Source organism: Marmota flaviventris, chromosome 10, assembly GCF_047511675.1.
Source record: "Marmota flaviventris isolate mMarFla1 chromosome 10, mMarFla1.hap1, whole genome shotgun sequence".
Taxonomy (NCBI): domain Eukaryota; kingdom Metazoa; phylum Chordata; class Mammalia; order Rodentia; family Sciuridae; genus Marmota; species Marmota flaviventris.
The window spans coordinates 110005595-110020956 of NC_092507.1; positions in this window are offsets into that span (position 1 = coordinate 110005595).

Genomic DNA, 15362 nt, shown 5'->3' on the forward strand with positions numbered 1-15362 from the left:
TTACTGAGGCTGGCTTTGACCTTGTGATCCTTCTGCCTCAGGATCCCAAGTCACTGGGATTACAGGCATATGCCAGTGTACTTGGCAAGTATTCAGTTTTATAATATCTTTGCTCTAATCCCACAGTAAGTAATGCTACCAGGTACTAGGGACCAGGTTCTGGGCTGCGTAATGGGACTCAAGAATAAATATAACATGGTTCTTGGCCTCAAGGAATTCCAAGTTCTGCTGATTCCAAGGAATTCCAAGTACACTGTGATGGATCAACTGAAATACAGTGACAAGTTTCTCACATGCACGTGCATACACACATAGCCAGCTCTGCCCGCAGTGCTGAGGAAGGCTTCATGGAAGGACAGACAAATTAACTGAGTCCTGAGAATGGGTAGGAGCAATAACAATATTCCAGGAAGAAGGAAGAGGGAAGTAGAAGGTACTGAGGCATGAAAACAATGAATTTTGGTGCAAATAGAGGCCAAGAGTCAGCCAGTAGGCTGCTAGACCTTTCCTAAAGACACAGGCAGCTCCAAAGAGGTCCTCACCAGCATAGCCACAGCTCTTCCATTCATTTGGGCTTTCAGTTCAGCAATTCACATAGAAGCAAGACCCATGGGCTTAATTTTGGACCCAAGAACTAGTATTGGAAGCAGAAAATCTGGTTCTATTTATGTTAAAAGAATAGTTGAAATACCCATTTGCGAAGTCTTCACTAGTTTCTCCAACGGGAAGGAGTCTCATTCTGCTCTGGAGTCCTACAGACAACTCTTTGTGGTATTAACTAAATGTATTAACAATTAAGTGTAGGCTCTGAGGCCAAACTGCCTGGCTTTGAATCCCAGTTTTGCCATTTATTAACTATGTGAACTTTCTCTCTGTGCACCTCAGTTTTCTTATATGTAAAATGGAAATAAGGATGGTCCCTACCTCATGATTTAACTTGTGCTAAGCCCTTACAGCATGACCTGGCCCACAGCCCATGTCTTATACATTTTATTAATTATTATTATTGAGGATAATACTGAACACAGTGTGTTTACTCCTAGGTAAACGCGAAGCCGATAAGCACAACCAGAAGATAAAAAGAGTGAAGAAAGGCTTATTACTTGCAGCAAGTAAGGAGAGCATTGAGAATAATTCCCAAAGCAGTGTCTCCTGAAGTAAAGAAAGCAAGGTTCCCCCAAAGAAAGCTTTTATTTGGGAAACTCATGTGTATATGCATATAGGAAAGCCTCATCACATGTAGAGGTGAACATAACTGAGCATGCTCAGTTTGAAGTCATACTTCTTTATACACTGAGTGTTCAAAAAATGGTGGACAGGAATGCCTTTGGGTGGAAAATTTAGTATTATAAAGAGCAGGGTTTTCTCAAGATTACCTAAAAGGGGAGAGTCAGAATGACTTGGTGATTTGTGCTCATTTCTTACAAGTTTCTCTGGAAGGCCCTATCTGAAACAACAAAAATTTTGAAGGCATATTAATAGTCATTAAAGGGAAAGCAGTTCACCCCCCTCCACAAACATAGGTGATTGCCCCTAAAAGTACTTAACTAGTAGGTAACAAATTACCCCCTTAAAACATTTCACTCCTCAATCTCAAAGGGTTTAGGGACAGAGGTCATTCTTTGGAAACTACTTCCTGCTAAATGGAGGTGCTATTGTATATATCGATATCTCTTTAAAGGAGTGAAACCCTCTTTAAAACCATATTTTGAGCTCCCTTTACAATTATTTTACTATAACATTTTGAAACACATTTAATTATGACATAATTCACAGGTAAAATGAAAATCCCTAGGAAATACAGACTTAGTGATCCAGGAAGTCTAGGAAAACAATTATAAGAACAAATCATTTATTCCAGGTATTTTGGGGGATATCTGCTAAGGCCAGGATGCCTATTTTTATTTTTTAACCCTTTTGAGGTGCATTTCAATTTCAGCAGAAGTATTTAAGGTAAGCACAACAGGAAGTGTTCACAATAGCACTGTCCACTTCTTGCTTGACTAGACTATAATCTAAAGCAATTCAGTTATCAAACACTACTTTAGCTAAGGATTCTATTTCTTTCTGCTGAACAGAAATGGCACAGTCTCAAGTACTATACTCCCAAGGTGAAAGACAGTTTTCTAATCATATGTTCAAGGGCTCCCACTCCTTACCAGGGCAAGAAGGTTCTATCAAATGTATCCTGAAAATCATCTTTCTGTTAGCCAGATAAATAGTTATGAGGCTGTTTTCTAGCTCTTGAGAATAATTTTCATTAGCGGATCTAATGCTTAGTTTCTCGGGGCCAGATATCCAAACAGATAAGTTCACCCAATTCTCCAGCATGTCTCAAAGCCATCCACAAACAAGCAGGTATTCTGATGGAGTACATAGGACTCCTGATAGAGTGTTTAAATGTAACACTGAGTTGAGCAAATTTTTCTAGACTGGATCAATTCAGGTCACTATAACTGGTCGGGTCTGAACTTTGGGTCAGTGTTCTAACAAGTTCAAAATTATTGACCAGGTCTTTAAAGATTTATCAGAGGAGTGTGTACTCTGATAAATAACAGCAATTAACATTCTCAAAATTCTTGACGGAACTCAAGCTCCTCCACAGGGGAGTTAATAACAAACAAGTTTGAGTGTGTCCAGTCCTGGGTGATCACTCTTAACTCCATTTGTTGCTACAGAGGGCTTTTTATCATATCTCACAATGAAGTTAGGAACCATGGAAATGGTAGTTACTGACAAGACCAAGGGGTCCATGGTCATGAACTGAGAAGTACTTTCAGTGACATATACAACTCTTTGTTAAATTTCCTATCTTAGTCAGGATTTGGAAATTCTTATCATAGATTTACCTACCCATGGAAATGCAAGAAAACAATAATATAAACAGAAAACATACCATAGTCCTGCCCTACTTGTGATTGCATGCAATCAATGCATTAGTTATAATATATCTACGTTGAATATGGGTCCACCCTTCTATTAAGACACAGAGCATAAACAGATGGAAGACCAACAACTGTGCAGGTGAACAGACCAAGATAATAGGACAAATGGAGTCATTCATGGCTTAACTCTACTTATCTATTTAAGTTTTTCAGCTTCACTATGAGTTCAGGTCCCAGTTCACAGGAGTAGGCATTTCTGGGCTCACCTAAGTCTTCCTGTTCCTGGTCCCTGTTTACTCTGGTGTGATGAAAACTGGGAGATATGCCTTGAAATTTAAGGGAAGAGTAAGTACTAAGATTAAATAAGACCCTGTCCAAAGCTGGACCTACCAGGAACTCTGATCCATAGGTTTTTAAATATACCAGTTCCCTGATTCATAGAGGTAGAATCTTGTCCCTGTAAGAGAAGGAAGATTTAAGTTGGCATACCTATTAAGACAGATATTGCCTACCTTAGATTGACTATGTGTTTTATCACCAGTTCCACTTCCAAATCAGGGTATATTCTAGAGGTAGATTCCCCCCAGAAAGGACCGAGAACAGCTGCAATTGAGCTTCCCATTGGGAGTAAAAGTTTTGACCACATATCCTGAGCTTCTTGGTGCAATTTGACCAAAGTGTTCTTATGCATACAACTGACCCTTTGAGGTCGGACTAGGATCTCCAGGCTGTATGTCATCTCCATTGTACTCCAAGACCCTGGGAAACCCCACCCAATATCTTTGGAATAAAAGTAGGTGAGTCTAAGCCTCAGGATAATTCCCCTTATAGTCCTTTTGTAACATCTTTAGCTTCATCTGTTCTGTAAGAGAGGACCTCCATCCACCAAGTAAAGGTATCCAAAACACCAAGAGATATTAAAATCCTCCTGGGTCCCTGGGACTGTAAAATTTCCACTCTCCAGTCCTGTCTGTCTAGCATGTTCAGACTTGTACTTCCCTTGCTCATGGGGGTACAGGTGGCCTTGTTTAAATGTTATTTTGTTGGCATTATACACAATATTCAGGCAAGTTTCTTTATGATCCCCTGTAAGTTTGGGGTCTTTATTCCTCTAAGAAGCCAGTTGTGTAGGATTTCTTTTCCACAATGAGTTGAACCATAGACAAATTTAATAATGGCCCAGGCCACGTTTTCTGGCAACCAGACCTCCCTTCCTTGTCTGTCATCCATCCCTCTGAGACAGGAAATGTTTGGAAACCCGCCATTTTGGCTCTCTTCATGTCTTCTTCCAAGTGGGAGGGGGCAAATTTATAGAGAGGCAGGGAGGGAATCAAAGACAGCTAGAAAATCTATCCAGACAGAGGCATGAGCTTAGCTGTGGCACCAGCCACTCCTTCCTCCCACACTCATGTCTTTCTGCAGCTCTTTGGTGATTCATTCCTTCTTTGCCTCCACCCAAGGGGAATTACCCCATGTCTTTTCTGCGGCCCACATCTCTTAGCGATCTCATACCTGCCTTTCCCACAGATAGAGTCCTCTTCTTCCATGGGGGTCTGCTCCCTTCCTACACCTGATCTCACTGCACCAACTTTCCCCATCCCTATTCCATTTTCCACATTCCTACGTATTCCTTGGCTCTCAACCTCGTACGCTGCTCCGTAACCATGTCGGTTCTGTTCACTGATCTCTAGAACCTGGCGTATGACCTGGTTGCCTTCATTCACAAACCTTCTGCCACTTGCTCAAACCCTAAGAACTGGCCTACACCTTTAGTTTTGTCCTATTTTTCTTCTAGTCAGTCCACTTAAGGACAGAAATCCTATTTTTCCCATATAAAATTTTTTCTCATCCCCAAGTAGTCTCATACTTATAACTTCCTTCATATTCTCTTTAATCCTCCTTACTGGTTCCTATGGATCTCATTTCCTTCCTGAAATTTAGATTTAAAGTACAAAACCTCCAAATTTAGATGATTATTCTTTTCATCATAAACACAAACTTACTTTCTTTTTGTATTCTTTACATTAGATGTACATACATTAAATTTTAGCTCTTAGGAACCTTGCTTGTTAATTAAGACCCATAAAAAAGCCATTTTAGACTGTTTATCCACATGCCTACAATTCCTGCAAACACATTTATTAATAGATCCCAAATATGTTGCTTTTGATAGAATTTAAGAAGTCAAGCATACTTGAATTTATATTTAGCAATTGATATTTCAGTATTTCAATTGAATTAGAAATAATCCAGATGTTTTAACTCTATCACATAACTTCCAAACTTTAAATTACATGAAGAGTACACTTATAAACATTTAGTCCATTTACATCTATTTATTTACTTAGAGTACTAGGGATTGAACTCAGGGGCACTCAGCCACTGAGCCACATCCCCAGTCCTATTTTGTATTTTAGAGACATGGTCTCACTGAGTTGCTTAGCCCCTTGCTTTTGCTGAGACTGGCTTTGAACTCACAATCCTCCTGCCTCATACTCCTGAGCCCCTAGGATGACAGGCATGTGCCACCACCTGGCATTACATTTATTTTTTAACAGTTATCCCTAGATTATCCATGAAACCAATCACACAACCATAATCATTTTGAGCTATTTCCTTGTCAAAGAAAAAAAATTTGCTAACTGTTGCTACATTTGAAACATAGAAAGCAATGGACATTGCATAATTTTATTCATGAGACAAGGTGATTCAGTAATACAAATCTATCAGTTTACAAAAAGACAATTATTGAATCAAAAATTGAATCCAAATCATATTCCTGACAAAATGGAACAAGTTAAGGTCACCTGTTCATGCGTTGCCTTAGGAAGTCTGCAAACCATGCTGTTCATGTCACAGATTGGATAGATCAGGAGCCAAAAGCCTTAACATGTGAATCCCATAACTGCAGTTTAAGGATTGTCTGAAGGTGTTCACTAGAAATATTCTAAATTAGGAATGTTGGTCAAATAAAATATTTAATTAGGTGTACAGATCCCAAAGTGAATTCACCAGGAAAAGGCCGTAAGTTGCTACCCTGAGCTCAATAATGCTAAAAAAAAAAAAACGGGAGAAAATAGTTCCCAAAAAAGCTGCCACTGGAACCCCCACCAAGGGTGTTCCTAGGAATTCTGAGGGCAATTTTCTTAGTCATTGGTGCATTGTGAAATATCTGCCAGTGATGGAGACTGGCTCTGCTTGGTGGGGATACCTTGTTGCCCATATTAGCTATCTAAAGTCTGGAAAGAAAGATTAGTCAAAATGCAAATCCCACAATTCTTTACCTACCCAGATCTAATTTTCTAATTTAGTCTACTGTTACAATATTTTAGAGCATAAAATTAAACAACTTGTTTCTGGAATGATGATGATGATAATTATATACATTTCCCTTCGGAGTTACTTTACCCTGATGTACATCTGCAGGAGGAGATATCTTCTGATCTCCCGAACTTTCAATCGCCAGCAACCAATGCAGAGATTTCTCTTAATCTGCCAACATGGCCAGGTGTACCCAACCAGCCTCCCCTTTAGGGCAGAGATGTCTTTTAATCTACTACTGATTTATCCATTTTTATTACTGATTTATTACTGATTACCTTCATAGAGGCTACCAACACTACTTTTATTTATTAGCATCTGCTGGTACTAAGCATAATGCCGGGCCCATTTAAAAGGGTTGCAACTTTTTCCCTGAATGCACAGGTGAATCTCCTATGAGAATTCCTACAGCTGTACTACAGGCACTTTGATGTATTAACTTATTTATTTCTTATTACAGTAGGAGAGATGTGAGGAAATGAGGTACAGAGAAATTAAATAACACGTGGAGGTTAGTAGGTGGCCACAGAGGGGAACTCAGGCGTGCTCCTATGAACTGCCTTCTAAAAGGGAACTGGAAGAGAGTAATGTGGTTGAGGATTGGAAAGTGCTGTGGAAAGTGTAGATCCAGGGGCTGTAGACAGGCTGGGTGATGTGGGAGCTGACCATGGGCACAGAACCTAAAGAGGAAACCTGCTTTGCCAAAAGAATCTCCAGATTCAGATGGCAGCTTTGGAAGTATTTTTGAGGTAATACCGCCATCAAGTGGTCAGAGGACAGGTAGCACTTAATGATAAAAAAAAAAAAAAATGCAAAGGAGCCTTGAGTGGAGAAAGTGTGAAAAATCAGAGGGAAGGTTTTTCTTTTTTACTCTAGCTACAGATTCTAAGAGACGGATCCCTCTGCATTGGTCATCAGATCAGCCCACAGTTTCCATGCGCCACTGTGTGGTCAGTCTAGGTTCAATGAAATCTGCTCATTACTGCTGAAAGGCCTTGGGCAAGGTACTGAACCTGCTGTGAGATTCAAGTAAAATACAAGATCAAGTAAAAGAATGCCCACAATGTGTCTAGGGCATCGGAGCACTTAATAAAGGTTAGCTGCTCTTGCAGTACGAGGGACAGGTGGCAAGAGCTGGGATAGGAGAATAAAGGAAGGACTGGACCAATTAGAAACCAGTTAGCAATGTTTAGGGAAGCCTGACAGGAATCAGCTGGGGAATTGACCAGCTAATCCATTCTGTTTTCTCTGTGTACTTTTGTGTTTGCTCTGCTCAGCCTTCACATTGCATTACTGAATTGTGTCTCTACTCGAAAACAGTGGTTGTCCCTGCCTCCCCCGTTAATCTGTCTGTTCAGGCAAGAGGGGTGCTACACCATGTGCCCCCTGAGGGACTCCCATCCCGGGTCTTCACTGCTTCCAGTCTCTCTTCTCTGCCACCATCCCAACATCATATCCAGACTAGCCCTTCCTTTCCAAACAGTGGTGTTTCATAATTCTAACTCTAAAATCACCCACTCCCTTCCATTAGCCATCGTTGACGAACAGGTGACCACCTTACAGTTTGGGAGTGAATAAGCAACTGGTTTGTTTTGCAGTTTAATTTTATAATGAATTCAAGAGTCTTGAATTTACTTTGTAAGTCTTGCAAGATCTTATAACTAAATAACTTGTTTTGGTTCAGAAGTTTGACCAAACTTGACATTCTGGGAAACTGTTTCTGCACATCAATCCCCACATTTTCTATCATTTATCTACTTATAAAGTTTGATTTGCATGAAGGGAGACACACACACACACACACAGAGTGGGGGGAGAGCTTCTTTTGGGGGTGAATTTCGCAAAGCCAATCAAGTTCATTTCATCCAAACTCACTCTGGCTTTGTTACTTATTACCAGAGAGCTTAATTAAAAGATTAATGTTTAACTTTGAGCTTGTATTTTACTCCTGAGCTATATAGGCAGGGAGCTGTTGTTTCCTACCACATCCAGCAGGGAGCCAGGCTGTGTGGGGAACACCACATTTCCCAAACCCTCGAAGACCTCAGGATCAGGTTTGTTGTGGGGTTCCCCAAGTGTGCTTGAAGCTGAGGGAGGAGATGGAGCCGCCAGGAGTGCCCTGCTTGTGTGAGTCACGGTGGGAGCTGACTGTGAGTCTACAAGGCAAGAGCTGTGACAAAGAGGTTCACATGGAGGCGGGCAATGGGGACGCTCATGACCCTGGCAGAGGAAGCCTTGACATTATACAGACAGAGAAGGTCAGGTCTAGTGAAGTTAAGTCTAAGAGACACATGGTGGAATATTTGTATGTGTTGTTAGGAGGACAAATGGGTCAAAATATGTTCACATTGGGGGCTGGGGATGTGGCTCAAGTGGTAGCGTGCTCGCCTGGCATGCCTGCGGCCCGGGTTCGATCCTCAGCACCACATACAAACAAAGATGTTATGTCCGCCAAAAACTAAAAAATGAATATTAAAAAATTCTCTCTCTCTTTCTCTTGAAAAAAAATATGTTCACGTGAAAGGTTCTGAAAATCCAAAACGTATAGCCGCTACCCTCAGGTAATATATTGATTACTATTTCTTGACCACAAATAGAAAAAAAAAAAGAAAAAAAAAAAACCAATGTCAAGGCTACTGCTTCGAAAAAGCAAAGTTATTATTTCTCAAACAACTGAACTGGTGGTGTTTCTTTGGGGATATTCACTTGCTTGGAATTAGGTACAAATTCCCTGCAGTGAAAGAGCCTCTTGGAGTTGTGATCAGGTCAAGGAAAATCTATTGATCAATTTGGGCAGAACTATATAAGATCAGTAATCAAGATAGGGTGGTATTGATAGAAAGTTAGGGTGGTGTTTGCATAAAGATAACTGAGTGGAACAGGACAGTCTGAAAACAGGACTGAGGGAGAAATGGTTTTTATGGTCGACTACCTCCAAACAATAGGCAAAGCTCCCAAAGCCTGTACTCTGAACCACTCAGCTTATTATGTCTTTACTAGATCATTTGGTTCTTACAAGCTCTCTCAGGTAGGTAGTAATATTCTACTACTATAGATAGATGAGAACTGAGAGCTTACACAGATAAAGTTGAACATCTTCTGGGTGGTACCATTTGAGAAACAATGGGAAATATTTCCATATTCCCAAGTAACTCTCCATAGAAAAACACTCTTGTTATACTGTAAGTCACATTAACAAGCAGAGCATGAGGGCTGCAGTCTGGCTTCTTTATATCAGAGACTGAGAAGACATAGGGCTCTTTGTTTGCTCTCTAATGTTTAGTATAATGCCTAGATATTTTAGTTAGGCCAAGTTAGGCTATGTTGTAGTTAAGAATAGACCCCAAAACCTTAGTGGGTTAATGCACAGATATTTTTCTCTTGTTCATATAAATATCGGCTAATGTCCCACGCTACTCCTTTCCAGGTGGCAATTGGGGGACCCAAGCTACTGTTATCTTAAAGCTGTACCTTCTGGAGGATGTGACCTTTGGTTTGTTGTAGTAGGAAATAAGATAGAAGGTCACATACTGACTCCTAAATCTTGGTGGAGAACTAACACATGTCACTCCCAATTCCTGCCCATATAACCCTGTAGTATAACCCTGTCTATCTTTCAGCAACTGGGAAGTGTTGGGAGCCCAGGGAGAGCAGTACCTGCCTCTGCCATCTTGGCTGAGAGCATGCTTTGATGAACCGTGTTGGATAAACTAATAAGCAAATCTGACACTGGGTAAAAATGACAGAATATAAAGTTTAAATCACAGTACTCCTAGAATCTTGGAACAGCTTTCACTTCAGAGCCATGAAAATGCACCTGTCAACAGGAATGATGAAAGCAGACCTGCCATTTATTGACAACCTACTATAAGGGACAGTTCTAGAAACTTTACATGACTATAGGGTTCAGCCTTACAAGGATTCTCATGTGAATATTCTTCTTTCAGAAACTAGTTTTTCATGGAAATATGGTGAGTAACCAGCAAAGCTGAGATTTGAGCCATTAGCCAAGTCACAAAGCATATGAAAGAGTCTATCTTCTCTTCTGCACTGCTCCCTCAGCCTGTCTCCAAAGCTATCTGAATAATAAAATTATCCTATTATCCTGAATAGAATACGGATATCCTCAACCTTTCAAAACACCATGTAAACACTTGTACCAGTCTCCCAGTGTGCCTTGATTGCCTCTATCCCACTATAGAACACACACTGTACAGCATGGCTGGCCTTCAAAACTCTACTTGAAAGACATTTGTTTGGAACTCAGAACATGTTTTGCCATGGAAAGAATGCTACTAAAATAATGATTGTATCCTCAGATGACTGAAAATACCCACTTGGTTCACAAAGTAGCAGAAAATTGGCGTATTTGCGATGCAAGTGACTATAAAGCAAACTTACTCTATTGCTAGTCATTAACCAACACTGAGAACTGAAAATTGTGTAATAAATGGTTTCTGTTATTTGTCATGAACATTAATGGTGAGGAACAGCAGTCTTAATTAGAGAAAGAAAGAGCTCGCTGGAAATTTTGAAAAAGACTCTTAGATGCCTCTGAGGGTATTTTCAAAGGCTTTTGAAGTTCTTTGTGAGGTCTAATGTGATTTTAGCATATTTTGACCTTTTTTTTTTTTTTTTTTGCTTCTTGACACAGGGCCTAAGTAACATGGATTTCATCCACCATAATGGAGTTATTTTTGGTTTACAAATGGGCAAGGGAAGGGAATAGAAGAGATTAGGGAGAAGGAAGAAGGAATGAGAAAATCAGCCAATAGTTTGGAGCCCCTGAGGAAGGAGGAAGAGGAATTCTTATGGAAGATGGCTTTTGATTACTAGGTCTGGAAGCAGGGAAAAGAGGTGTTCTGAGAATCTAGTCCTCTCCTCGAAGGTAGATGGATTGTCAAATAATTCCCACTGGAGCCATAAGGTGACACCACAGAGCCAGAACAGCTTGAAAAAAAAAAAAGAAAAAAAAATAAGATTGGGGAGAAGGAGCCAAGGCAGGCTGTGAGCACTGACTTGTTAGCAGATATGTCTAAATAATGTGCCACTTCCCTCTTTTGCACTTTTTGGCCATGAAGTAAATGCTGAACTAGAATGCTCACATGACTTCATCTATCCAGAGGCCTTTGTGTTTATGGGAAGCACAGGAGAGGATCTGAAGGACCTCAGCTCCCTCTGGTGCCTTTGAATTTAATATGGATTAAACTGAAATATGCAAAAACCCATACCTTTTCATATGAAGGAACTGAGTTTTAGAGAGAAGCAACGCCTCCACTGATAGAACTATTGTCAGTCACCTTCTCCTCAAAGCAGACTCCCTGCAGCTGTCACAAACACCAGTGGACGAAGCCAGTTTATTTAATATGTCCCACTTGAAGTGCAGCCTCCTTTGCTGACACTGGCTAAGCAGAATCTGCAGGAGTGGAGGAGGAGGTGGAATGATGGCATCAAGTGTAATAAAGTGAGTTTCTAGGATTCTTTGCTCTGTGCTGAGAAGCTAAATATGCCAGTTCGGAAAGAGCACTGAGTGTGGAGGAAGGAGACCTGGGCTCGTTTCTTAATCCTGCCGCGAAGCTCAGGCATGCCTCTCCTCTCTGAGGTCTGTCTCAGCTCCATCAAGGGCAACTGTTTTGTCTTCCAGTGCTGATGGACAGGATCTGTGGTCATTATGGCCTGAGGAGGCAGGACAGCCTAATTTAGGTCACAGCACTCCAGAATGAGACTCCCATAAATATGTCCCCTGACCCAGAACCTCTCAAACTCTTTTGACCCATGACACACAAAGCTCCTAGAGTCAAATTTGTTTGATTTAGTCCCAAGAACCCAAACATCACAATCCTCGTGATAGAACATGCTTACAGTTCAAGAGAAGACGTTTCAGTACTGGGAAGGAAAACAGGCAGATGAGAGAGGTGGAGGGCTAGTGGGCTGACAAGGAAGAATTATTCTTATACAGAACAGAAAAAAACAAAGACATGACCATCATGTTGTGGAAGGAAGGGGTCCTGGGTCCTTGGCTCACAAAGTGTGAGGGCTCAGAAAGAGGCCAGAGCTGATCCTGGGCTGGAGGAGACCAGGAGTCAATTCTCGCAGCATCTAACTGGAATGGTGCCTGTCAGACCCACACCGGGCCCCTTGTTCCCTTCCTGACAGACACATCCTTGGTTTCCTCAGGCCACCCCCGTGTCAGGAACATTCTGGTTCCACTTTTACTCTGAGGACTCACTTGCTGTTTGTTATTGGGAATCCAAGTCCTGCCCCTTGCCTCGTCTCCCCACATTGGGATCTCCCTGGGTGCTCATCTGCCCCAGTTCTAGTGGCTTTTTCCATTCCTGGGATGATTGCCTTCTGCACCAAGGCTCACAGGGTCCCTGCAGCTCTGGGACCCTGATCCTTCGGCTAGCATCCAAGCCATTACCAGAAACTTCTGTGGCTGTAATCTCTTTGATAACTCAGCTGACTCTCTGTTCTTTGAAGTCACTATCCTTGAGGCTGAGGAAGAGTCATCCCACGTAGGATGAAATTCCGCCAGCCCTTGAGCGGTTTAGTGTCTCCAACCTTGTTCCCAGAATGCAGCCTTGATGTTATCTCTGCCATTCCAAAGAAACTTGGCATGAGTTTTAGGAAAGTGTCAGGGCTCTTGAAGGACACATCCGGTCGTGCCAAAGATAGGTACCTTAAGGTGAGTCATCAGGGGCAGATTTTTGTCCCCCAACCCCCTGCCCACACTGTCTCCACAACCTGCCCTTAGATCTTCACCCTGAGATTTCCCTTCCATACAGACACCAACTCTGAGAGTGCAGAGTTCCTAATCACATGAATTATTTGAGATATTCAAAAGAAATCAACTTCTTATGTAGCTGAACTGTATCAGGTCAGATTGCAACACTGAAGAAAGCAAGGTCTTCCTCAAGATGCCCATGAGCTCCAGTCCGAGTCTAGTGTCAGGGAAAAGAGTTTGAACATTAGACTGTTTAGCAACAGGTACCAATGAAGGTCTCTGCCTTTTCACTTTCTTGTCACTGGTCTGCTAATTGTACCTAGTTGTTTATTTTGCTATTAAAAAGAAAAAAGAGCCTGAGAAGGTAAAAGAGGAAAAATGAACCAATGTTCTTAGAATAGGATCTGTTATTTGGTCAATGTGCAAAAAAAATAAAATAAAAAAATAAAAAAAAATAAAGACTTTCATCATTTTCCTCCTGTCTCTTAGACAGTTGGAGTAGAAACAAACAGAAGAAAAAAACACTGGAATGGAAATGAACTAAAATGAGAGTACAAGAAAACTAGGAGATAACGTCAATCTTCTCTTTAATTTCTGGTGTTTTCTAGTCTTGTACGGACGGGTGCAGACTGAAATACACAAAAATACTGTGCTAAATTCTTCCCTCCCAAATTTAAGGAAAAGCTTTGAACAGCCAAATTATCTTTCTTTTCGCCTCTAAGTCTGACATTGTTTCTTTAATAAGAATGATAGACTACTAAGTACTCTACTAAGCTCACATGTTATAACAACAAAAAAATGCACAATTATATTTTTTTGGATCTACAAAGTGATTTTAAATTCAATATAACATAATTTATTTGAGCAACTAGTTTGCTTTTCACTCTTGAACTGAAAATGGAGAACTTCATCTTTAGAAGCCACCAAGAGACAGGATTCCAGAACCCCACCTCCTATAGTAACTTACTGCCCAATCGTTCACAAGATATTCATTTCCTACACCTCATTCTCTTCAAATGAAAAACAGGGGAGATTAATACCCCATTAATTCTAATATTTCACAGGGAAATTGAGAGACACTACTGGATAGAAGAAAGGCTAAAGAAAGATTATAAAAGGTATGAAATCAGATAAAATAGTGTTTGCTATATATAAGGATGTTGGGATTAATGCTTTATTTCTAAGCAGGGTTCCAACCTTATTTCCAAGCAGTTTTCAAATGACATAGTTTACTCTATTCAAGGCAAGTAATTTGGAGTGAGTCTGAGCCATTTCTCCTGGATTATACATAAGCTTTGTGTAGTTTCTGTGCTAGAAATATTCAGGAGAGCATCTGTGAGGTTTTAATATACAGGATATCAGGAGTTAAAACTTGGTGTGGGGAATTCTCATCCAGTAAAGCAGAGAGATGACATACAGAGAAATATTCATTCCAGTAGTGGACATTTACGAATGTTTACTCAATGTCATGTACAATCCTAAAGTCTAAGGATAGAGTGTGTTCAGGGTCCCAGGTCTGATGTTTTACTAGGAGGATTCACAGGGCTCAGCATACAGTTGAGGCTCTGATTTATTATAGTGAAAAGATTGAAAGCAAATTTAGCAAAGGGAAAGGATCACAGGACAAAATCTGGAGGAAACCAGGTATAAGCTCCCAAGAGTCCACTCCCAGTGGAGTTAGGCAGGATGCACTTAATTCCCCCATTCCTGCGTTGTGAGAACACATGTACAGAGCTGTCTACCAAAGCTCATTAGAGACTCAAAACTAAGACTTTCATGCTGGGAGATGGTCATTTGGTCACTCTGTACCAATACCCTAGACTCCCAGAGGGAAAGCAGGTGTTCAGCATAAATAATGCTGTTTGTACAAACAGTTCGCATACAAGGAGCCATTCTTATCAGGGACCCTGTTAAGATGCAAGTTCATGGACACCAGCCAAGGTCTAACCTTGCAGGCAGGACTTAAAAAAATAGCATTCTCGGGCCTGCTATATTAATTCATTTATGCACACAGAAGTATAAATGTGTAATTGAAATATAGTTGGATCAATGTAATGATTGATTGGACTAAGGTTTATTGATCCTTCAAGGGTTGGGTAGGAATGAGTTAAGTGAGGTACAGATGCTGTGCTTTGTCAGACTCAATTCAGCAGCAGAACAGCTTCCTGCCCATCCAATGACAAGGCTGCCTATGAAAAGCTCTGCAGCTGTGGTCCACATTCCTCATCCTTTCCTCCATCTGTAACCTACACATCCCAGTGGCTCTTTTTTTCTGTCATATAATTTTCTGTTCAGCCCCTTGGGTTAATGTTACAGGGCTACTTCTCTTTTTGACTTTACTGGGTTTGGGCTTAGCTCAGGATTACCCTCAGGCCAGTTCTGCTCCTTCTCTACCTCAGCCAAGATATCCAGCACCTCACGTTGTTACATCT